We start from the raw sequence: 25956 nt of genomic DNA on the forward strand, positions 1-25956 counted from the left end.
GATCTGAGCTCTGGGGTAGGGTCCTTGGAATCTTGTTTGAACCAGTCGCCCAGGTGATGCTGATACACACTCACATTTGACAGAGAGGGTGTGAGTTAAGACAAGTCTGGAAAGGATCTTGAGAACCTACTGAGGCAGCATAATGAAGCGACAGGACATTTGAATTTTACACTGAAAGAGAGCAAAATCAGATCACAGCCCTTGAGAAGGACCAGTGCAGGAGGAGTTTCTGCAGAGAAGCAAGGAGCCCAGCCACCTGGCAGGAAGCTAGAGTGTGAGAGGGGAGGAATTTGGAAACAATATCCAAGAGGTAGGGATGACCACAGAACTCTTACTGGTGACAAAGTATGATGTTTCGTGTTGTCTTCCTACTGTTGTAATATTCCTTGTTTGCCACTATTCTTCAAGAGAACCCAGCTATCTTCAATGCACGTGTATGGTGTGAGGAAGAGCCATGGCAAAGGAAAAACAATACTCCATGACTGCTCAGAGAGAGGACATATATTTTTAATTTCTTTTTACTGCTGAATTCCCTGGTGTAGGTAATATTCACAGAATGGCTTAACTCAATGAGGTGACTGAGTATTTTTGGAATTTATGGAAACATTTTAACATTTTTTTAAAAGAAGTTATTTGTTGCTTTGAGCATCTAAATGAATTAAAACTAGAAATGAAAAATAATTAGCATGCATTTAATTTTCACCTTCAGATCTCTATAGATTCCCTGTAGCCCATATCTCTCTATAAATATCTAAACAATGCTCTTTCTGTTTTTCTTGAAAACAGTTCAAGTGAAATATTTTAACCATAGAGAGAAGTTTTATAAGGTTTTAGACTGTTTCCCCCACACAAGTTATAAAAGTTAACTTTCAACTAAGATCATGGGGTCCAGAGAGACTGTATAGGGGTTGGGTGCTCAGAGTTAAGGTCCTTACATGGCTGACCCCAGTATATGGTCCCCTGAGCATTACCAGAGTCAGAAACTGCTGTCTTGGCCACTCTTTGTTGACTCTATCTCATTGTTTCACTCTTGTTTGTTGCATATGCACATACCTACGTGTATTATCTCCTCAATGAAACTATATGAAAGCAGAAATCATATCTTTTGGGGGATGGTTTTGGGTCACACCAGTGGTGCTTGGGGTGTGGTTGGAGGGGGTGCTAATGGCTTAGTGGTCACTCGTGGCTATGCTTAGAAAATCATTATTGCAACACACAAGCAAGTCTTAACTCCTGTTCTCTCTCTCCAGCTCAGGGACCACACAGTAAACGGTAAAGCTGTGTGATGAAACACTCGTCTGAGTGAATTCAGAGAACGGAACCATTTTCCCCTTCCTGAGATGACATAGCTAATTTTCTTTCGTGAAAAGATAGTCTCAACATCTGGCGAAGTCACGACCCACTGAAAGTACAAACTAAGGATTGAACCAGTGTTCTGGCTTCAGTTCTCGGACTCAGTGGAGTTTAGTCATTTCACAGAGTTTTGCCAGATCAAAGTCTAAAAAGCAATGAAGGTTTAATGAGCCAGTGCACCTCTGTCTGTTCTTGGGAGAGGGTGAAAAGCACACTTAGATTAGGTCTGCAAGTCAGCAAATAAGAATTAACCAGCCTTGACTCTAGAAGTTTCAGCTGAATGACCATCCCTGAAAATGCAATTCCTCTTCCCTCTGTTTTTCTCCCCTCTTTTTGAAGCCAAGTGTAAATTGTAGGAAGAGAGACTTGATACAGTTTTTCTGTGTTCTTAGAGGTCCCTCACAGACAGACTGTTAGAGGAAAATTCCACAAAAATGTCCCATGCGCCAGGAAGAGGCCAACTGTGATAGGGATGCAGGGAAGCCGTGTCTTGGAGCCTTCTGTAGAGTATTACTCACTTATTCAAAGCTAAGTCATAAGCCATGGCTTTAACTTTTTTTTGTCTTCCTAGGATAAACATCTTGATATCCTTTTCCAGGTGTTTCTAAAATTTATGTTATTTTGCAAAATGAGTAAATTTGCTTTTGTTGTGTTTTAGGGTCAGAAAGATAGCTCAGTGGACCAAGCACACACTTTGTACGCAGGAAGCCCAGGTTCATTTTGGGCACTAGAGTCCCCTGAGCACTGCTGAGAGTGCCAGATTCCCTCCCCCCCCCAAAAAAAAAAACAGAAAGAGAGAGAGAGAGAGAGAGAGAGAGAGAGAGAGAGAGAGAGAGTTTGGCTAGCATTTCCAGATATTTTCATGCATGTTGAGAACTACCTGTACTTAATTATTCACTCATGTACAGTCGCTGGTGACAACACAAACCCTTCAGGAGATCCTGGTGGCTTAGTTGGAGTCATGAACTTGCCCTGTTAAGCACAGCGTGGGTGTTAAGAAGAGTCAGGACTGTCTTCCTCCCTGGAGACAGACCCTCTGGCAAAGAAGGCGCTAAGATACACCTTCCTCAGCCACCAACAGTACTTGCAGGTATATTCACTTGTGGAACTCCAGCAGATCTAGATTTGATTTTTGACATTGTTTTTCCTATCATGACCTTAGAGGGAAGAATGTCAGTTGTGGCTTGCAAGCTGCACACCTGATCGGAACTTTGCAATTGACAACTGTCTTTCAGTACAAGGCAGCCCAGCTGCTGTGTCTGATGGCTTGCAGATGGCCAGTCTTAGCGATTCTGTGTTGTCTTCCTACCTGCGGTTCTAGAAGAGACAGCTTTTTTTTTCTTCCCAAGCACTAACCACATCAGATAGAATTTAAGGAAAAATAAGCAGGAGTAAATTTGAAATAGAAGTCAACAAGCTAAAAATCCCAATGACATGGAAGATGCAGTGCTGCCCCTTCAGAAGTGGAGCCATAATGGTGGAAGTGTGGTTGGGGGCACTCATTGGGTTTTGTCTATCAGTTTGGTTACTTGTTACTACCTGGATCTTCATAGCTTGTTTAATTCCTAGGTGTTTGAGGGAGAACCAGAACTCCCCTGGTCTCTCTCCTTCCTGGGTTGTTGGGAAAGTCACGTGTGTAGGAAGAGTGTGTGAGAGACAGAATTACTGCGCATTCTTCATCACGTGTCTTGGACACTGGAGTATTCTGTGAGGATGCTTCCTGAACTCGGGTTTAAATTGGAAACTTTGCTCTCCATCAGACTCTGAGCTTTTTGTTTGCTTGTTTGTTTGTTTGGAGGGGATTTAGGATGTCCTCAGCACTGCTGGGGGTTACACCTTGTTCCGTAACCAGGGGTCACTCCAGAGGGCGCTCATGGGAGCAGGTGGTACCTGGGGTTGAACCAGGGTACATGCAAGGCAAATGCTTTCCATCATGTTGTTTAAAGGGTGGTTCACTACTTTATCCCTCTAGCCCCAAGAACTTCATGTTTTTGAAGCACAATTTAAAAAGTTGAAATCCATTAATCCAGAGAAAAAAATGAAATATTCATCGATTGAAGCTCTTTAAAGTTTGCAAGTTCACAAATGTATTCTTAGGATGTTAACCATGTGCCCTAAAGAATCAATAAAACAGAGCGGTCTTTTCCTTGGAAGCATATGCTGTGCTGAAAGAAGGAAGACATTCATAAAGTGATGAGAAATGAATCGAGTGATTATAAGAAGATATCGAGCTGCATAATTAGGAGTCTGACAGGACTAATTTTAACAGTATTATTGAAATACATTGAAATACATGTGCATAAAACTTACTGCTGAGAAGAGATTTTAGAATAAAAATCGTCAGTTGGTAAGATTTGCCAGGCTCTTTATTTTCATCTACAGGAGATACTTGACTTGAAGCTTCTTTGTAAATGTTTATTTACACAGGCTTGTGGTACAAAAGACAGTATTTCCCAGAGAGCACCACCATCAGCTTAAATTATTTATTCATTTCTTATTTGGGGTCAGTACCTAGTGGTCCTCAGGGAACCATGAGGTTTGGGTAATGCAGCAGAGGAGTTCCTGCATTCAAACATGTGCTCCAGCCCTTTAAGCCAATTTTCTTGTCATTCTTACTTAAAATTTTTTATTTTGACTTCCCAAGTGGTGCTCAAGACGCTTGTGGACCCCTCATGCCAGTTGTTGGCCAACTGATCACTCAGTGAGAGGCAGAGGGATGAGGTAACACTTGGTCCTATAGTGCTGGAGTTATCTAGGTCATGCTGGAGGGACTTAGGGGTTCCTGGGGCCACACCTGGCAGTGCTTGGGGGAGGGAGAACCCCCAAGGTCTCATATGTGACTTTTAGGGATTGTGTGATGCCAGAAAATGAACAAGACACTTTACAAGGTTGCACTTTAACCCTTATTCTCTCTGGCCCCTAAAGATATTCTTTTTGAAAATTCTTTTAGTTGTTGTTTTTCCACACCTGGAAATGCTCAGTGTACTCTTGGCTCTGTGCTAAGTAATCACTCCTGGCGGTGCTCAGGGGACCATACTGGATGCTGGGAATCAAATACAGATCTTTGCATGCAAGGCAAGCACCCTACCCTCTGTGCTATCTCTCGGTCCTGAAATTCTTATTGTACATTTACTAAGTTCAGTAGTTCCCAAACTCTGCCTTTGAACTGCACTGTGGAATAGACCATGTTTCTTGTGTCTTTGACATAGATACCATGTTGACTGTGTATTTTGAAACATGGCTAATTTGAATTATGTAATAAGTGTAAAACACATCCTGGATTTTGAAGATTGAAAAATGTGAACTATCTCGCTGGAGCTTTAGTGGTGTTTTCATTTTGGAAATAGCAATATTTGGATATAGTGGATTTAATGTGATATATTATTAAGATATATTTTACCTGTTTAAATTTTAATGTGGCAACTAGAAAATAAAAAAAAATGTGTGATTCACCTGATCTTTCTGATTTGTTATGATTTTAATTTAATCCTCCCTCCCTTCCTTCCTGTGGTGTTGGTGTAGGGAGGATCAAGGGTCACAAACATGACCATCTGTGATGCTCACACACCTCTGGCTGTGATGCTTGCATGCATGTTTTCTGGGGTCACACTTTCTGACTCTCACACCTCTAGCTGTGTTGCAGAAATCACTGTGGTGTCAAAGATGGCATACGGCAGGGCTGCCAAGGTTATGCTGAGTGCATGAGGGACACCAAGGATTTGAACTCATAACCAGTGCTCGAAGGCAGTTACTATAACACCTGCACTATTCCAGGCAGTGTTCTGCATTACCACAGAACCAGGTAATGCAGAACTTTGTGATCTTGGACTCCATGCTCAATAGGACCCAAAAACAGAGATACTCTGCTTGCTTCCCCCAGTCTTCGGCAACCCAGGGGTCACACCCACAAGACACACCCTGCTGGTGCCAGATAAATTCCTTATTGGCTGACTTCCATTACCCAACTGCTGCCACGCTCCAGACCATTTTCTGGACTGTGCAGCCTCAAAGCAGCCACACAACACATCATAAGACACTTTCTACCCATTTCCATAACTACTGTACCATATTTGATGGGGTTCCTATATGGTGTGAACCATGGCAACACTTGTAAGAATGATTAGAAGCCGCCCCAAAAGCCTCCATCTCTCTTGGAAAGCCCGGCAAGTTACCGAGGGTATCCTGCTCACACAGCAGAGCCTGGCAAGCTACCCGTGGTGTATTCAATACACCAAAAACAGTAAAAACAATGGGTTTCATTCCTCTGATCCTGAAAGAGCGTCCATTATGACAGCATTAAGAAGGATGAGCAAGGAGAGCTGATAAAATCTCAGGGTCGAACTAGGCTGACAAAACAAAGAAAGACTAAAATGACTGTCTGTACTTTCACTGTATGTACACTGGTATCAGAAACATCCATCGAGGACCTGATGGTGCAAATGCAGAAGATCAAGTACAATATCATTGAACTGACCGAGACCAGAAGGCATTGATTACATCATGCCATTTTCGACACTGGAGAAGAACTGCTTCTTGTAACATGCAACAATAGAGGCATTGGTGATGTCGGTGTCCTTGTCAACACGAACTCGGTCATGAGCATTGATTCATTCGAATGCCTAACAACCCTCATTAGACACTTATGCTTGAATAGATGTGGCTCATTGCCAGCAGTTTCTATATTCATTATCTATGCACCAACATCCAACTACAATGAAGAAGAAATTGAGAAGTTCTACATGGAGCTGACAAGTTCAATAAAGAAGACCACAACTTCTACAAGATTATTGTTGGTGACTTAAATGCCACAACGGGACTGAGAAGGTTTCCCAAAGAACTCCACATCGGGACCCATGGCCTAGAATGGAACGAACAGGGTGAGGGACTGTCTGGGTTCATCATGTCGACCAAGACAAGCCATGGGAACTCACAGTTCCAGAAGACTTAAATCTAAATGTTGGACATGGGAGTCTCCCAGTGGACAGTTCCACAACAAAATTGATCACATCATATTCGATTGACAATTTTGCTTGACCAATGTCGCTGTTGTTCCCAAATTCCAAAAGGGATCGGACCACTGTCTCCTTTTTGCAAAATTCTACTTCACAGAGTGGGGAGAAAGGGCTGCAAAGTTTAAGAAGAGAACTTCCAGAACCAACACCAACTGGGAGCTCTTTGGCACTATTGCAGCAACATGGGAAGATGCCATTGGTGACAACATCAACGAGGAATACAATGGACTCAGCACCTCCATGACTGTGCGAGGAATGCTAAGAGTGGGAAAGCCAGAAACAGACGTTTGTCTTTGAAAACACTTGAGCTCATTCACCAGCATGGTTCAGCATGAGCCTCAGGCAATCACAAGCTAACATCCGAGCTCTCGATGCTGTGCAGAGAAGCGATACAGGAAGACCTCAAAAAGAGAAGAACGGAAGTGTTGGCTGATGTGGCAGAAGCTGGGAAAAGTATTTGTAACGCCCGCCTGTCCTTCACCAACTATAAGACCAAGATGACTGCCCTCCAACGTCCTGATAGATCTATCACATTTTCCAGAAGGGCAATGGAGAAGATTATTCACGACTTCTAATTGGATCTCTTCAATAGCCACATTCACCTGCCCACATACCAAATTTGACAGGATAGATATGTCGTTCCCAATGTTTCCCTTCCAAAATCTCACATGTTATTTCATCTGTAAAGAAGTGTACAACACCTGGTTCAGACAAGGTCAGACCCGAAAACCTGAAGATTCTGCCGCCAGTACTCATCAATACGCTGGCTTGACTCTTCACACTCTACCTGTCTGAATGCAAGGTTCTGTACAAATGAAAAACCAGCAAGACTATTCTGTTGTAAAAGAAGGGAGACACCCAATGACATCGGAAACTATTGCTGATCTGCCTGTTGTCCGTCGTCTACGAGTTGTTCACTCGAGTTATCTTGTATAGAACACTAGATGAAGGACAACCATGTGAGTAAGCTGGGTTCCGAAAAGGATTCACCACGATCGACCATTCCACATGGTGACCAAGCTTATTGAGGTTTCATGAGAATTCAAGATGCCACTCTGTCTAATGTTCATTGATTAGATTAGGCCTTTGATTCTGTTGAGACTGAAGCGGTCATCGAAGCCCTAGCCAAACAAGACGTTCAAACTCATTATATCAGGATCCTCCATGAACTGTATTACAGGTTCACCACCAGGATGTCACCATTCTACAAGGAAGTGATCATCGATGTCAAGAGGGGTTCAGCAGGGTGATACCATTTCACCAAACTCTTCAGTGCCAGCCTCGAGAATGTCATGCGACGGCTGGAATGGGAAGAAATGGGAGTGAAGATAGACAGTCAGCAACTACACCACCTCCGCTTTGCTGGTGAAATCGTTCTAATAATATCAAACATTAGCCACGTGGTACAAATGCTGGCCGACTTTGACCATGAGTGTGGAAAGGTTGGACTGCACTGAAGACATTGTTCATGAAAAACGAACCAGTTTCTGACATTCTGTTTGCTCTCAATGGAATGAACATCTCTGAATGCAGCAGTTATGTGTACCTAGGTCAAAAACTCAATATGAGGAACGATTGTGCCAGAACTGCGCAGGAGGAAGAGAGCCATGTGGTATGCCTTTAAGAGTGTCAAAGAAATTGTTAGGAGGACGAAGAACCTCCGGGACCGGGCACATCTTTTCGACTCCACTGTTCTCCCTGCAATAACTTATCCCTCAGAGACCTGGGCCCTAGGAAAACAGGTCAAGAATGCTAATCAGATCACCCAAAGAGGAATTGAAAGAGCTGTGCTTGGAGTATCAATCACACTTCACTCAAGTAAGAGAAGGAATCCGGAGTTGCGACCTCTATTGACTATCGAAGATCAGGGACACTGCCTCGTTTGCCAAGGTGTCGAAAATCAGATGGGTTGGACACATAATGCGATTTAGAGACGACTGCTGGACTAGAGCTATTACCAGCTAGATTCCATGGGACGTTAAAAGGACGTGTGGCCGCCCACCTACAAGATGGTCTGTCTTCTTTGTCAAGACCCTGAACAAACAGTTTGATTCTCTTCATGTTCCTGGAGTGAAAAGACGCCATTGGGCTACATTAGCACACGACAGGGTCGAATGGAGACGTTATTGGTGCCCGCTCAAGCAAATCAACAAACAACCAGATGACAAGTGATTACAAGTGACAAGTTCCTTTAGGAGCTAACAAAATATGGAGATATATTATGTCACTGTCACTGTCCTCCCGTTGTTCATCAATTTGCTCGAGCGGGCCCAGTAACGTCTCCATTGTGACAATTGTTACTGTGTTTGGCATATCGAACACGTCATGGGTAGCTTGCCAAACTTTGCCGTACGGGTGAGATACTCTTGGTAGCTTGCTGGGCTCTCTGAGGGGGTGGAGGAATCAAACTCGGGTCAGCCATGTTGGCCACTTGCAAGGCAAATGCCCTACCCGCTGTGCTATGTGAAAGAAATAATTAGAAATCAATGAGATAAACTCGTCAAGGGATAGGCATATAATATGCATGGAACAGAGATAGTAGCATGGGTAAGGCACTTGCCTTACACATGACTGAGCTGGGTTCAATCCTTGGCACTGCAAGGGTTTCCCCAGGCTCTGCCAGGAGTGATTCATCAGCATGGAACCAAGAGTGAGCCCTGATCACCTCCGGGTGTGATCCCCAAGAAAAATAATCCCTCAACTTCCCAAATGTAGAAAATGTTGAGCACTCTAATAGCTGGTTTTCAGGAAAAGATTAAAATCCCCTCCTGAGTGAAGTTAGTCAGAGGAGAGGAGCAGAACCAGGATGACCTTCCTCACATGTGCGGTAAAAAGAATCAGATGAAGGTAACAGCAAAGGCTGAAGGCAACAAAACTGAAAACTGGTCTACAGAACTGAATCTGCCATTGCTGGACGGAGGGTGGGCTCTGTGCGCAGGTGGACACTGAGGCAGCGGTGGAAGGAACAGACACTCCAGTGGTTGTGTGGTGTTAGAACGTTGCACCCATGAAACCCCATCAGGAACAGGACTGTAAGTTTCAGAGCCTCAAAGAAAAACCCAAACAGCCCCTCAAAACAAGGAAAAGGCAGACCATGAGCCGAGTCTGAAAGGGAGACTGGGATTTTTCCAAGTGGAGCAAGGCCAGCAGCCAGGCAGAGAGAAGCAGTCAGGAAAGACTGCAGACTTAATATATCCGCACCTTTGGGGCTGGAGCAATAGCACAGTGGGTAGGGCGTTTGCCTTGCACGCAGCCAGCCCAGGTTCGATTCCCAGCATCCCATATGGTCCCCTGAGCCCTGACAGGGGTGATTCCTGAGTGCAGAGCCAGGAGTAACCCCTGTGCGTCGCCAGGTGTGACCCAAAAAGCAAAAACACCCAAATATATATATATATATATATATATATCCGCACCTTCAAGGGGCAAGGCCAAAAGGACCTGGAAGAAGCGGCGGGAAATAACGTAATTACAAATGCCATACTTTCCCGTTAATAATTAATGTCACGTGTGGCTTATTTAGAAATGTATATGAACTGTGTTTTTTACAAAGTACTCAAACATCTTGACTGCATTATCTAGGCGACCACTAGATGGCGCTGCGCTCTAGGACGGAAAAAATGCCTAGCAAGGTAAAAGAGAATTTCTTGACCCCAGTATTTCAAGAGGAGACAAACAGAGAAGAAAAGAAATCAAGGAGGTGGGGGGAGGAGAAGAGAATGAGAAGTAATGGGGGAACAGGCAACAGGGCTTCAGTTATGGCAGTGATATGAATGAGCAGAGAGACAAACATCCAAAACACAGACTCGAAGGACACTGAAAATAGGAGATCTCAGATGCCACCACTGAAACCTGGTCATGTGCCTATCAAGCTGACAGGCGGTGGGAGTGGAGTGAGGCTGGGGGGAGGGAATCTGGGAACACTGGTGGAACGGTTGGGGTTGAAGTATTGCACACCTAAAACTCAACCATCAGTTACTTTGTAGATCATGGCTCTTTAATAATTTTTTTAAAAAAATAGGTACTTAAAAAATAATAAATTTAAAATAAAAATAGCTACTGAGACTGAAACAACAAGAGGTTACAAAGCCTGCAAAGGTCAAATAGCTCTCAGCTGAGAAAATGAGGGTTTTGAACCAGGTCTCACAATTTGTTGTGAGACGATACTGGTGCCCACTCGAGCAAATCGATGAACAACGGGAGGACAGTGCTACAGTGCACTTTAGACTTGTAGCCTATTTTGGGGCATGAGATGCTCTCAGGAGGGCAGGTGGGGGTCGAGGCAACAGCCATGTGACTCCCTTAATTATTCTTAATTACCCCAGCAGCTGTTCAGCCCCCACCCTAGTTTGGTGACTTTCTTGAGAACGTGAAATCTCAGCTTCCTGTATCTAGGATAAGAGGAAAATAATGCAAATAGGAACCTTAAAGGCACTTGTGACTTTTAAACTTTTAAAATACTTAAATATCTGCATTTTAGAGCAAACTTGCCCCGGCTATTTGACAGACAAGGCTCTAATTTAAAAGAATATTCAAGCAGTTTTGACAGCTGCCTTCCTTGTGTTCCTTGTGGTGGGTCCGTGGATTGCCTTGCTAATAACATGGTGGGGGAGTTTTGAATAAACATAGTTTGTCAACACTATGAGCAGAAGATGGACAAAATACTACAGGAGTTGCTTAGGCTAGTAACACAAATCAGGATTTAGTAATAGATCTTTACGAGAGTGGAAAGGATGGAACCATGCTGAGTAACTCAGAAAGAAAGGGAGACAGAATAATCTCACGGGACTTAAAGATACACAGCAAGGGAGCTACTAGGTGCCAAAGGCAACAGCAGGAGAATGGATGCACACAACTGAGTTGATGGAGGGTTGATGAAGAGCAAAGAGGAGTTAGGGTCAGTGAGAGAGGGTGGTGAGGACACTGGTAATATTGTGGTATAATTATGCACGGGGAAAATCACGATGTTGTGAATCACAACTAGACTGTAAATTTACAGTATTGTAAATCTCAGAACCTCTATCACTTAATCACTTAATCACTTAACTTCCCGTTAGTCGTCGATTTGCTCGAGCGGGCGCCAGTAACGTCTCCATTTGTCCCTGTCACGTGCTAGTGTAGCCCAATGGCATCTGTTCGCTCCGGGAACATGAAGGACCTCAAACCGATCGTTCATGATCTTGACGAAGAAGTCTGACCATCTGGTAGGTGGGCGGCCACGCAGTCTTTTGACATCCCGTGGAATCCAATCAGTAACAGCTCTAGTCCAACGGTCGTCTTTAAATCTCATTACGTGACCAGCCCATCTGATTTTCGACACCTTGGCAAATGAGACAGCGTCCCTGATCCTTGATCGTCGACGGATGTCAGAACTCCGGATTCTTTCTCTCATTTGAGTGAAACGTGATATTCCAAGCATAGCTCTTTCTATTCTTCTTTGGGAGACCTGAATGGCGTTCTCATCTCGTTTGCGTAGGGCCCAGGTCTCTGAGGCATATGTTAATGCAGGAAGAACAGTGGAATCAAAGAGATGTGCCCTGAGCCGGAGGTTCTTCGTCCTCTTAGCTATTTCTTCGACGTTCTTGAAGGCGTTCCAAGCCGCTCTCTTCCTCCTGCGCAGCTCGGGTGCAGGTCATTTGTCATGTTGACCTCTCGACCTAGGTACGCATAGCTGTTGCATTCGGAGATGGTCGTTCCGTTGAGAGCGAATGGGGCGTCAGGAACGAGGCTGTTTCTCATAAACATTGTCTTCGTAAGATTCAGCTGTAGTCCTACCTTTCCACACTCACGGTCAAAGTCGGCCAGCATTTGTGCCGAACCTCTATAAAAGTTAAAAAAGTAAGTCGATAAATAGCAAAAATTTCCTGTTTGAAAGTACTTGTACTAATTACCTGTCTTCACTGAAGTTCAAGTTTGAAAACCTTTTGCAATTCATCTTCATCATTTTCCCTGGGAGGAAGTAGCTGAGGAGTGGTAGAGTTTACAATGCTCCTCCTCGGCAATGTACCCAGTGACTCACATCCCGGCCACTCAGTCATTCCAACTGTGGTCACTGAATGTGCAGGAAATGAGCATCATGACTTTGGGGGCCTGAGTCCACCCAAAGAGGTACATGGAGAAATGTGTAAGTGATGTTTGTTTAAAATTCTGAAAAGAAACTCATATAATAAAAGGGTTCATTTTTGCTGAATTCATTTTCGCCTCACAGGAAGGCTCTATCTCAGGACCTGGCTCACAGGATTCTGCTGATGACTCACCTCCACAGGGCACCTCCTTCAAGAGAATGAACCACGCAATAACAGTAAGTCATATGTGGAACAGGGCAGAGGCTTCTTCCTGCTGCCTGAGCTTACGGTGCGCCCCCATGTTCCCGTTGGCACTCCCTCAATGTGTCAGAGTAGCACACACAGAGTTGCACTTTGTGACGAGGTGATAGTCACCCTGTTAACTTTTCTGCCTATGACTGTGCCATTTTGAAGATCAAGTTCTTGCATTTCCGGGGCTGGAGCGATAGCACAGTGGGTAGGGCGTTTGCCTTGCACGCGGTCAGCCCAGGTTTGATTCCCAGCATACCATCTGGTCCCCTGAGCACTGCCAGGGATAATTCCTGAGTGCAGAGCCAGGAGTGACCCCTGTGCATCGCCGGGTATGACCCAAAAAGCAAAAAAAAAAAAAAAAAAAAAAAAAAAAGAAAGAAAAAGAAAAATAAAATTCTTGCATTTCCTAGACTTTGGATTCAAGAATAACCTAACTGTAGCTTGGTTCTAAGGGGCTGCCATGCCATAACATGTGGTGGTGGTGTGTGGGCACCATGGGGGGGGGGGAGCGGGCATTGAACCCATGTGCTCTACCACCTGAGTCCCTCCAGAACATGAATTTCATTGAATACACAGAGAGCCATGTATGTGACATTTTTATTTTCATAGCTTTGCATGCGGTTTCATGTCTGACCTGCACATGTCTGCAAGGCCACTAGACCAAGTGTGGTTAGCGCTGTCTTGAGACCTGATTGGTTGTATTATTGCCCTTTTACCATCTTATTGGTCTCCCTTAGGATGAAAGTCCTAGAATTTTAGTTTTAGTTTTTGACAAATCTAAACTTGAGAAAAAAGGAAGCCTTCAGTATTTACTAATTAACTTGTCAGGTGTGGTTTTCTACATGAACTAATTGAACAATATGGTCTCTGAATAATCTTTCCATATTCTGCAAGCATTTTTATGGGGAATAAAGAAGCTTATAATGAATATTTTAAATATACCCAGAATATCTATAAATTATTTAACTGTATATGGTAGTCCTTTATTTTATACATCATAAAACATTTAATTTAAAAGACATGCTAAAGTATAAATGAAACCTCTGAGCTTTTGTCTTAGAGCTCTATTTTTTCTCCTTCGCTGAGGTTCATGAACTCACATTTCGATCCACCTTTCATATAGTTAAGCAATGAAAGCAAAACCCGACAGCATAATTCTGGAAGGAACGTATTAGAGGCTGCTTGTCCAACTTCTTGTTTTTCAGACGACATTTAAGGATTTGTTCTAAGGTTCAGACTAACATTCTATGTAGTTCTCAAACTTCTAGATTTTAAAACAACTTGCCCAGTCATGTGTGGGAGTGGAGTTATCCCACATAACTGGAAAAACATCTCACTGGGTGAGGTCACTGTGATTCATCCCTTCAATCTATGGCCTTCTGTGTCTGTGGAATCAAATGTTCACTTGAGACCCAGAGGTTTCCAGGGCCTGGGAAAACCTCTCACTTTCTCCAGGATCTTTGTTCTGTGGCCTGAGTCATCCGAGCAAGGGTGGGACACATCCCAGGGTCAAGGTTGGAACTTAAAACAAGAGCTTACTTGGTTTCCCTCTGACAGCTCCAGTGAGCCTCTTCTTATTCACACCTGGGCCATATGGAAGGGCACATTTATTTTTTCCCATAGTAATTTGAAAATAGTTTGAAATCAGACCACCTAAGCACAACTTGCTCGAATGAAGAAAGGACAAATATCTGCATAGCCCAAGAGCAAACTTTCATGTCTGTTGCCAATGGTATGTCTCTGTCATCTGTAGGATAATGTTGGTTTGCCCTTCCTCCCTGGCCACTGGGAGCTTGTGTTTGTTGACTGCCCCTCAACCTGTCAATTATCTTTGTTTCCTGATCAGACTCTGACTTGTAAATATTGTCTATCTCTTCTCCTTAATGTCCTTTGCATGATTAGTTATTTCAGAGCACTTGCTTTTTTTCCCCCTCTTTTTGGGTCACACCCAGCAATGCTCAGGAATTACTCCTGGCGGTGCTCGGGGGGACCATACGGGATGCTGGAGATTGAACCTGGGTCGGCCGCGTGCAGGGCAAGTGCCCTACCCACTGTACTATCGCTCTGGCCCAGCAATTGCTTTTGGTATGGAGACAGGAAAGACAAGCCTGTGGCTTGGGAGTTGATTGACTCCAGATAATTTTACCTCCTGGACATCTGTTCTCTTGACTTAAGCCTCAGTTGCTCTTACTTCTTAGATTCCCAAAAGCAGGGTCCCAGTGAGGGACAGGATGAACCCAGGGCAAGCGGTGAGCTATGAGCTACCCTGGCATCTAAATGGGCCTGGCCAAAGTGCCCCAATGCTTAACTATAAGTTAAGAGCTTGGTCATGGACAAATTCTGTCATGATCCAAAAGTAATTATTAGATTTGGACCCCGCTGGGGTCAGGAATGATTGATCCAGCCTGAGCACTGAGTCTGTAGAGAGATGTCCGCGGGAGAGTCACCCTAAAAGCCTAAAAGTGTCTGTTACTGTGTCTGTAAAGAATGGTAAATACTAGGAAGGAAAATTAAAGATGTTTTAATCAAGTTGCTGGTCTAAGGAGAGGAGAAACACACATTAAGGGCTGTTTTGCCCTCGTGGGCTGCTGGTGGTTGGGAAGACTGGAAAAACATTTTTGATCACACTTCCCATGGGGAGGCGTGGTTGGGGAGACGGGATGAGAGGATAAAACAGAGCGGCTGCAACCTGAGTGCCCGAGAACAGATGACTGGTTAAAGAAACTCTGACACATTTACACAATGGAGTACTATGTAGCTGTTAGAAAAGATGAAGTCATGAAATTTACATACAAGTGGTACTACATGGAAAGTATCATGTTAAGCGAAATGACTCAGAAAGAAAGGGATAGACATAGAAAGATTGCATTCATCTGGGGAACATAAAGTAACAAAATAGGAAACTAACACCCAAGAATGACCAAGATTAGTACCAGGAATTTTACTCCATGACTTGGAGGCCAACCACACATGCTAGGGGAAAAGGCAGCTCAGATAGAGAAGGGAGCACCACATAAAGGTGTTGGGAGGACCCTCCCAGGATGGGAGAAGCATGCTGAAAGTAGACTATAGACCAAACATGATTGCCACTCAATGCCTCTTTTGCAAACCACAATACCCAAAAGGAGAGAGAGAACAGAGGGGAATGCCCTGCCACAGAGGCAAGGTGGGATGGGGGGGATGGGGGGTGGGAGGGATACTGGGATCCGTGGTGGTGGGAAATGGGAACTGGTGGAGGGATGGGTATTTGATCATTGTATAATTGAAACCCAAGCACAAAATTTGTAAGTCTACAACTGTACCTCATGATGTCTCACTATTAAAAAAATTTTTTAATAAAAAAAAAGTAAAAAAAAAACAGCGGCTGCGGCGAGAAAGGAATTGATTGAAGGTTGCTGGGAGGATTGAAGGAGAAAGAGAGAAGAAGAGGAGAGACGAGGAGAGACAGCAGAGAGAGAGAGAGAGAGAGAGAGAGAGAGAGAGAGAGAGAGAAGACCGATTCAGCAGGAAGAAAGAATTGCGCAGTTAGAGAGAGAGACATAAACACACGCACGCACACACACACACACACACACTCACACACACACACACTCACACACACACACACACAGAGTTGGAGAGAGCTGGGAGAGAGATGAGGGGTTGAATAGACAGCACCGAATCAGCAGCCAGCTTGGCCCTTGCTCTTCCTTTGTCTGTCCAAGGCAACAGGGTGGAGAAGCCGCTGAGAGCACTGAAAGCAGGCGGCGAGAGAGAGCCCTGGAACATCCTTGCCTGTGTCACCCCCGTGCGTGTGAGGGGCTTCCACAGCCCAAGAGTAGGGTTTTACACAGGCATCCCACAGGGTTTCTGAGAAATTTCACCTAGAGGCGAGGCAGGTCTGGGCTGCTTTTTCTGGGAGTGCTTTTTCTGCTTTCAACAGTCCTTCTTAAGTGTCTTTGTCCTTTTCAAGGTATGCTCCTTATTTGTCCAGGGTGGGTTTATTTGTGACTCCATATTTTAAAAGTATTTTTCAGAAAAATTTGCGGTTTTTAACCTGCAAAGATCATTAGATCTTTTTTAATCCCTCAAAGAGACAGAACGGGTCACTGGTATCCTCCTTTGATGAAGAAACACCAAAGCCTGATTAAATAAGCAGTAGGTGAGTGGAAGTGAGTGGGTGTGGAGGATGAATATTGGATTTATGACTTCTACCCCAAATAGGTAAAAAAGTTAGAGTACAGGAAAGATGCTTTCTATCGCATTATGCATTTTATTTTAAGGTTTGCCATGTTAAACATAGTTTAAAAAAATTTCCAATTGAGTATGTAGCAGAACTAATTATTTGGAAGCGAGGGCTAGAAAGAGTTCAGCGACATAGTCAATTAAATTCTTGACTTTGTGTGTCTTTGGAAGCCTGTTCTTCTCTGCAGAAAACACATAGCTCCATGTTTGTCATGGTCCATCTCGATCTGGGGTGTAACGAAAACAAAACTCGCAGTCTGAGAGACCAGACAGAGGACCAAACTGTGTCACCCAGTCAAGACCCAAAACACTCCTGGATCACTGTGTCTGACTTAGTGTAGCAGCCCTGCAGGGAAAAGAAATGGGCTTCCTCCTGCTGCTCACATGACTTTCCTGGCTTTCTGCTTTGACATCTGTCTCCATGAACCTGAATCAGCGTCTGCCCAGCACATTTTCCCTCCCTCCCTCTCTCTCTCTCCCCCTCCCTCTCTCTCTCTTTCTCTCTCTACTTCTCTCCCTCCCCTCCCCCCTCTACGCTTCTTTCTCTCTTCCTCTCTTTCTCTCATCTTCCTGTCATAAGATTTCTAATTTTCTCTCATATTGCCCACTACCTTAATTTTCTCTAAGAACATAAGACTAACAGATTATCATTTTATATACGGTCACTGTGGCTCTGTCCTCCCGTTGTTCATCTATTTGCTCGAGCGGGCCCAGTAATATCACCATTGCGAGACTTGTTGTTACTGTGTTTGGCATATTGAATAGTATATAAAATTTTTAAGGGGTGGCCAGGGAGAGGCCCCAACGACTCTTCCCCTAGCCACAGAGTGTGGGTGGGCCCGGGCAGCCGGGGTCTTTGGGCAGATGGTGGAGGAAACGAGGGCCAAGCCAGTTGGTTGATCAGATGCCGTGTATTCCATTCTCCCCACGTGCCTGCCCCAGTCTCTCTGAGCCCCCCATTCTAGTCTCATACTCCCCTCATTCCCGCCTCCTCCTGTCTCTCCCGCTCATTTCACCGTGCTCCATCTCGCAGCCTGGGCTCTCTCTCTCCACGTGCCTGCTCCTGTATTCTTCTTCTACATTCTTCTCCCTCGGTCCCCCTTGCTAGCCTCTCCGCCGTCCATCTTGCCATCCTTCTCTCTCTCTCTCTCTCTCTCTCTCTCTCTCTCTCTCTCTCTCTCGCTCTCTCTCTCTCTCTCTCTCTCTGTCTCCCCCCCCCCCCAGCTCTCTTGTCTCTCCAACTCCCCAGCACTCTGGACCCACATTGCACCCAGTCAGGTAGCAAAATCAACATAAAAAAGCCCTTCCCACCAAGTTCAAATACCCCCTAAGGTGTTTTTCTCCTTTCCTCAGTCCAATAACTCTATCAACATCTCAATAGTTACTTTTGTATGGACACAGTAAGAGAGAATATTGAGGCTTGTCGGGCAGCTTTCCTGGGAACGTCTTGCCACAGACTCAGACTACAGTGCTCAGGCCAGATTAATCATTTCTAACCCTGGCAGGGTCCGAATCTAATTATTACTTTTTGGATCATGACAGCATTTGTTCATGACCAAGCTCTTAACTTATAGTTAAGCATTATGGCACCTTGGCCAGGCCCATCTTGATGTCAGGGTAGCACATAGGTTACCACTTATCCTGGTTCCATCCAGTACCTCGTCGGGACTCTGCTTTTGGGGGTGCTAGGAAGTAAGAGCAGCCAGGCTTAGGTGAGAGAACAGATGCCCAGGAGGAAAATATCACTGAGAGTCACATTACAAAAGCATCGCATATACTGTCTTCTTGAGTTCATACAAAAAAGGACATTGATCTGAATAAACTATGCAAAAGACTTCGGGAGAAGAGAAAAAACAATATTTACAAGTCAACAGAGCACAAAGAAAGCAGTTACAAATAAACACAGAGGAATGGGAGTACTGTGATGGGAGCAACCCAATAAACTTAAACTACCTGAGGCTATGCAGGAAGGACAAAAACAGTGTTCTCCTACAGAATGCATCACGGGTAGCTTGCTAGGCATTGCCTTGGGGGCAAGATTCTCTCGGTAGCTTGCCCATCTCTTTGAGAGGGGCAGAGGAATCGAACCCGAGTCGGCAAGGCCGGCCACCTGCAAGGCAAAGGCCGTACTCCTGTGCTATTGCTCCGGCGATAATCTCATACACACAATGAGGAAAGTTTAAAAGAGTTCTCTGGGCTAGAGTCATAGTACAGTGGGTAGAGCATTTGCCTTGCATGCGGCAGTCCCAGATCCGATCACTGACATCCCATATGGTTCCCCAAGCACTGCCAGGAGTAACTCCTGAGTGTGGCCCCCAAACAAAAATGTTATTAAAATGAGTTTTTCTGTCTGCAATCAAACTGAATAATATAGAAACTTTAATTTGTAAGAACACAGGCATGCCTACGTTCATTTCGGAGCTATTTACAGTAGTCAGGATCTGGAAAGAATTCAATTGCCCCACATGGGAAAAGACATAAAATTATATGTGTGTGTGTGTACACACATATATAGACACACAATTATATATTGTTATATATGTGTGTGTGTACCTATATAATATGTAAGGTAAAAGGTAAGGTAAAGGCCCTCCCGTTGATCGTCGATTTGCTCGAGCGGGCCCAGTAACGTCTCCATTGGAGACTTTGTTGTTACTGTGTCTGGCATATCGAATACTCTCGGTAGCTTGCCGGGCTCTCCGAGAGGGGCGGAGGAATCGAACTCGGGTCGGCCATGTTGGCCGCTTGTAAGGCGAACGCCCTACCCGCTGTGCTATCGCTCCAGCCCTTATAATATAATATATAATATATAATATGTATGTATATATATACACACACATATATGGACTACAATTGTAATATTCAGAACAATTTTATAAGGCTGTCATTGTCTCCATTTTTCTTCTCTTGCATCTATGTCTTAATTCCTTTCCACGTAAGTATGCAATTCCAGATGCGATAAACGTGCAAAGGTGCTGGAACCTTGCGCCCGCTCCAGCGTGGCTGCACAGCTGACAGCCACCAGGTGTCAGTCTCATCCTGCAGAAGACCTGAGGCTTGCGGCTGTTTTCCTTTAAACCAGATTTCCTTTCTTCTTCTTCCTCTTTTATTCCTTTTGAATGGACTTTTTTTTTTCTTTTTGGGCTACACAGGGGTTACTTCTGGCTCAGGAAGTAACTCCTGGTGGTGTTTGGCGGACCATATGGGATGCTGGGAATTGAACCCAGGTTGGTCACGTGCAAGGCAAAAGCCTTACCGGCTGTGCTATTGCTCCAGCCCCTGAATAGACTTCTGAAGAACCAAAACTAGGTTTTTGCAAAGTCTTGTTATCTGAGCCACACCCAAAGTGCTATATGCATTGTTCTTTAAGACATAGCTATAGGCTTGAGATCTGAAACTCTTTGTTGTCTGGACATCTGGCGTTATTTAATGGATGATTTAAAATTTGATATTTTGGAGGGGTTTGGACCATACCTGACTGTGCTCAGGGCTTACTCCTGGCTCTGTGCTCCAGGGTCACTCATGGAGGTGCTGGAATCTAACTGAGCATAATCACATGCAAAGCAAGTGCCTTAAACCCTTGACTGCTGCTCCTGCCCTTAAATTTTAGTTATAATTTCAGGGTGATTGATTCATGAGAGAGCACAGATCTCCAGTATCATGGCCTTCTGGCTACAAAAGTTGGATTTTTGGAGTTTTGTCCTTAAGATTTTGTTTTCAAAAATCTGTCGCATGGAAATTTGGAGTCAGTCATTATCCCTATTAGCTACACACCCTCTGACCCACTTCCAGGTGGAAAACAGACCAAGAAAGGCTTTGCTCAGATTCACAGGCATGGGATAGAGGAGCGTCAACTTTAGGACAAAAAAGCGAAAGGCAAAGGAAGGGAGCCAGAATGACCCGAGAGAGCAGTGACTTGGAGAGGGAGGAGGGGCAGGCCATTGATGGGGCGTGCTCTGCCCTTTCTCTGCATCATGTTCACACTGAGTGGGCAAAAGCAACATCAGACTGAAGTGGGCTGTCAAGCCTGTGTCTGGTTCACAAGTGATTATCCTCAGTGTAATCCCCATAGCAACGTTGCAAAGTGCCTGCCCGGAACTGGTGATAATGATGCTTGTGCTGGAGAGAAGATCCCAGGACAGCTTGATTGAGGAGGGTTGTTCTGCCCGTCAGCTCACAGCCACAGAAGGCCGCTGAGCGTGCCGCCGACATCATCAGCTGAAAGCTCTTATTCTTGTTGCTCTGTGGCCAGGAGCCGACTAGCAAGCCAGAAATGACTCTGGTCTGCCTTTATTCTGGCTCCCAAAGGCGTTTAAAGATGAAGAACAGTCTGCCAGACAATCCCAGCCATTTGCTATGGGGTTCATCAAACCAGAGCAAAACGCAGAGCCAGGCCAAGGGACAGATGCTAATAGTAACTTTTTCAAAGGACGATGCTTGCCAGCCTTGGCTGATGACAGTCGGCTCACCGACATAGTAGGTGCCCCCTAAGAGTTACTTGAAAGTAACTCATGGAAGTGGCTCACATCGTAAGTAAAGTAAGTAAAGGCCCTCCCGTTGATCATCGATTTGCTCGAGCGGGCCCAGTAACGTCTCCATCGGAGACTTCGTTGTTACTGTGTCTGGCATATCGAATACTCTCGGTAGCTTGCCGGGCTCTCCGAGAGGGGCGGAGGAATCGAACTCGGGTCGGCCATGTTGGCCGCTTATAAGGCGGACGCCCTACCCACTGTGCTATCGCATCGTAGAGCACAAATTTGGTCTATATGAGACCTTGAGTTGGTCCCCATGGCATCCATCCCCTGCACTGTGAGGATGATTCCAGAGGCTCCCCAACTGCAATCCATCAGGCCCACTGACTGGGAATTGCATGAAAGGCGTGTAGCCCATGATAAAGACAAAAACAAAAACAGAATTCCTGCCTCCAATTTTACAAGTGGGTTATGAAGACTGGAGTGATGATACTATAGCCAGGGGTTTGCATGCTTGCTCCAGGAACACGGAGGGTTCAATCCCCAGCACTGTGTGTGGCTTCCTTATGACAGCTGGACGTGAATCCTGAGCACAATACAGGAGTAAGGCCTGAGCAGAGATGGGTATCACATGTGCACACATGTGTGAGGCACACGCACATAAACACACACAAGTCATGAGATTGAAAAAAAAATTACATTTTTTTCAAAGAAGTAGCTAAGAGTACGAAGAATCTCTGGCTCCTGGCACATCCTTTCAACTCCAATGTTCTTCCTGCATTAACATACGCCTCAGAGATCTGGGCCCTACAAAAACAGGATGAGAATGTTATTCAGTCTCCCAAAGAGGAATCGAAAGAGCTATGCTTAGAGTATCACGCTTCACTCAAGTGAAGAAGGAATCTGGAGTTCCATTGACGATCAAGAATCAGAGACAGTGTTTCATTTGCCAAGGTGTTGAAAATCAGATGGGCTGGACACGTAATACGACTGCTAGACTAGAGCTGTTATCGACTGGATTCCACATGATATCAAAAGAACGCATGGCCACCCACCTACGAGATGGTCGGACTTCTTCGTCAAGATCCTGAATGAACAGTTTGAGGCTTTTCGTGTTCCTGGAGTGAGCAGATGCCATTGGGCTACACTAGCACGCGACAGGGACGAATGGAGAACGTTACTAACACCCGCTTGAGCAAATTGATGAGTAACGGGATGCCAAGTGATTGAGTGACATATTCCTATAAAGCAGAGGGGATAGGTTACTGATACAGGGTAAACCCCAGTCTAGTCCCTAAATCTCACTATGTTGCCCTGATCTTATTTTCAAGAAAGAGCTTTCAGGCCAACTGTGGGGCGAGCAATCAGCTTGTTGTTGTTGTTGTTTTAGGGGGCACACCTCAGTGCTCAAGGCTTACTCCTGGCTCTATGCTCAGGAATTATTCCTGGCTGGGTCTGGGGATCATGATGGGTGCCAGGATTAAACCCAGGTTTGCTGCATGCAGACAAGCGCCTTATCTACTGTGCAGCTGTGGATAATCTACCCTGTGTAGCTGTCCTAGCTGCAAAGACCCTTCTTCTGTGCCTTCCTCTCCCAGGCAGCCCTGCCCAGTGACTGGCAGGGGAAGGAATGAAAGCCTGACTAGCACATCTCATCCACTTTAGGTCACCCCTGTTGACTGCTGCTCGCCAGAACTCCTGCTAGGCATGGCCAAGGCTTGTTGGCCCTGTGCGGAAGTTCCTTATGCTGTTAACTTCATCTGCAACCCTTTGCAGCATTGCTTTCTAATTCACCCCAGCATCTGTTTTGGACAAACCCAAACTGTTTGGGACAAATCCAAACATCAACCTCTCCCTTTGGCTGGAAAAACCGTGTGTGTGTGTGTGTGTGTGTGTGTGTGTGTGTGTGTGTGGTGGCAGGAGCAGGAGGGAGGGAGGTAAAGAAAGACCCCCCCAAAAAATACCTACAAGCCTTCTATGATAGTGTAACTTTTCAATATTATTTATACAATGAAAGAAGGGATTGCCTTTACAAATGCTTAGAAAGGAAAAAACTAGTTACCTAGTCTTGATATTATATAAACTGTGATTATAGAGACCAGAAAGACAGTATAGCAGGTAGGACACTTGCTTTGCAGAAGGTCGTCCCAGGTTAGATTCCCAGCACTACTTATTGAACATGCAATGAGTGATCTCTGAGCATTTAGTCAGGAGTAAACCTTGAGCACTGCTGGATGTGCTCCTCTAACCAAAAAAAAAAAAAAGTAGTGATTATAGATGGAGTCTCAACGTAGCTCACTGTCCTAGTCTCACAGTGGGAGAAGACTCCTGAGGTCCTGGCTGAGCTCAGACTCACACTGCACCCTGAGGTTTTTCCCTTTAATGAATTGACCCAGTGCTTTCACAAATTTATTGTTCTACTTTGAAGTTGCGTCAACCTCCCTAGCATTGTCCGGATCCTGCTGGTTTGGAGTCAGAGTCTACTGACCCTGTTTCCTGCCTGACTTGGGAAGAGCCACCGGTAGGAATTAGGTGAGGGGTAATACTTTTGGGTAGGGGAGGTGTGGGGTGGACTCTGTTGTCCTGGCAACTGTTTCTAAAGACTGAGGGGTTTATATTTGACCCTTCCATGACCTAATTGAATAGCTTGCATCCTAAAGGATTATAATAAGATTAAGAACCAAACCTCTGGAACAGCCAAGTCATTCCCCCTTGGGGGTGTCACAGCAAATAGAGTGAGACTAACTCATGGTGTTGGTGAATTTAGTTTCAAGTTGATCATATGCTAGAGGCCATCTAAAAAGCAATATATACATGAATGTATGCATATATCTGTATCTATATACACATACATGGAATTAATTGGGTAGCATAAAGTTTGAAAACTTTATAATTTAAAAAGTACAGAGGTATATGCAACAGTCAATCCCAAATCTCTTTTAAAATTGTTTTCAAGATATTCCTGATGGTTGACAGCCTGGATCACATGGAGGCTGGATTCTGTGTCTGTGTCAGAGCTAAGATAACATCTTGTTCTTACCTGTGTTTCAGGAAGGTTTCTTATTAGAACTGTCTCTTAGAAGAAAGCAAGTTATATTAAAAAAGAAGATTGAAACATGGTTCAGTTTCAGTATCACAGAGTGATGAAAAAAGACAAACCCTGGAAAATTTACAGAGAGGAGGCATTTTTGGGAATAAAAGAGCAAACAGATGACTAACAAGTGTTTCTTTTCATTTCTGGGATTAAGTGACATCACCACCATGTATAATAGATACAGGTCAGTCACTAAAATGTGGTTTTACCCAGTCACTGATTAAAGCTAATTTGCTTGGTTTTCTGAAAAGCCAAAAGAAAAATATGATAAACTTCTTACAAAAATGATGATGTACATCCTTCCAGTGACATTAAAGACATCAAACATGTTTTCTTTTGGGTCAAGAAAGAAAGTCCAGGGGTAAGGGTGCTACATTCTTGACTTCGGTCCCCTGCAGGTGTCCCCAAGCACTGCCAGGCATGATTTCTGAACGTAGAGCACAACCCAATGGGACCCACTATCGCTCACCCATTCTCTCTCTCTTTTTTTTCTCTCACAGTAACACTGATGGAATAATCTCAGCACCATGCGTCTACATCCAGACATATTTCCAGAATGTTTGGCTTCATATTGGTGCTTCTAGATTTCAGTCTGTGTTTCTCAACCTCTTTCTGATTTCAATCTCTTCCATCGTGTGCCTTTACTGAGTCCCTCACCCTTCCCCAATCTTTATGCCTCTAAGCTAGCATCATGTTTCCCAATTTATGTTATTTGCAGCCACAGCCCCCGTAGAATATTTAGGGGGTGGGGGTGGTCATTTGGCTCCTGGGTGAGAAGTGCTGGTTTGAGCTGAGTGTGCTTTTTCCTTGGGTGTGCTCAAACCCTATGCAGGGTGTTTCCTCTGCTGCATGGCTGGTCCTCTCAGCACGTGTTAAGCAGAACATTCTTGCTTTTAAAATGAATGGTTCCAACCAGGAACTGGCTGGGCGCATGTGAAATTCAGAGAACGTTTATTCTCAGCTGGCCTGCCTAGAACAAACAACATTCCCCGTCTTTCTCATTTCACTGTCCGATCTTTGAAAAGGTTTCAGTTACGTTGCTTCCTTTATTCTATCATTAGTGTCCTCTCCTCTTCCTTTCATCTGATCATCTCTGGGGTTTGGTTGCCTATTGGTGTGAATGTTTCTTTTATTTTTATATGCGGAGAGATTTCTCGTCATGCTCGCTAAAAAGTGAGAGCGGTGCTTCTTAGAGGTCTTGATCAAACTTAATATAAACTTCAACTGCCAATATTTTACTTAAAGTAAAAAGACAGGGAGAAAAAGGACTAAAATTTTAGAAAGTACCAAATCTCCGGAAAAATGTTCTTAACTCAGTCAACGAGGGATATTGAAAGCAACTTGGAATTTTTCTTTTCTGTTTTATGCTGTGAATATCAGCCTTTAGAGGTATTAAACTTTCATCCAATAATGTTCTCATTTTGTCATAAAATTTCAATGCAGTCTCTTGAATTTTTTTCTGGGATCTGGCACCTTCATGTCCAAAG

General features: G+C 44.5%; 1 pseudogene; it reads left to right on the top strand.

Moving 5' to 3' along the window:
* Positions 1-25956, top strand: part of LOC130026024 (kinesin-like protein KIF18A) — a 60502-nt pseudogene that overhangs the window by 22017 nt on the left and 12529 nt on the right.

This window comes from Sorex fumeus, unplaced genomic scaffold (genome assembly GCF_029834395.1).
Source record: "Sorex fumeus unplaced genomic scaffold, SorFum_2.1 ptg000033l, whole genome shotgun sequence".
NCBI classification, from domain to species: Eukaryota; Metazoa; Chordata; class Mammalia; order Eulipotyphla; family Soricidae; genus Sorex; species Sorex fumeus.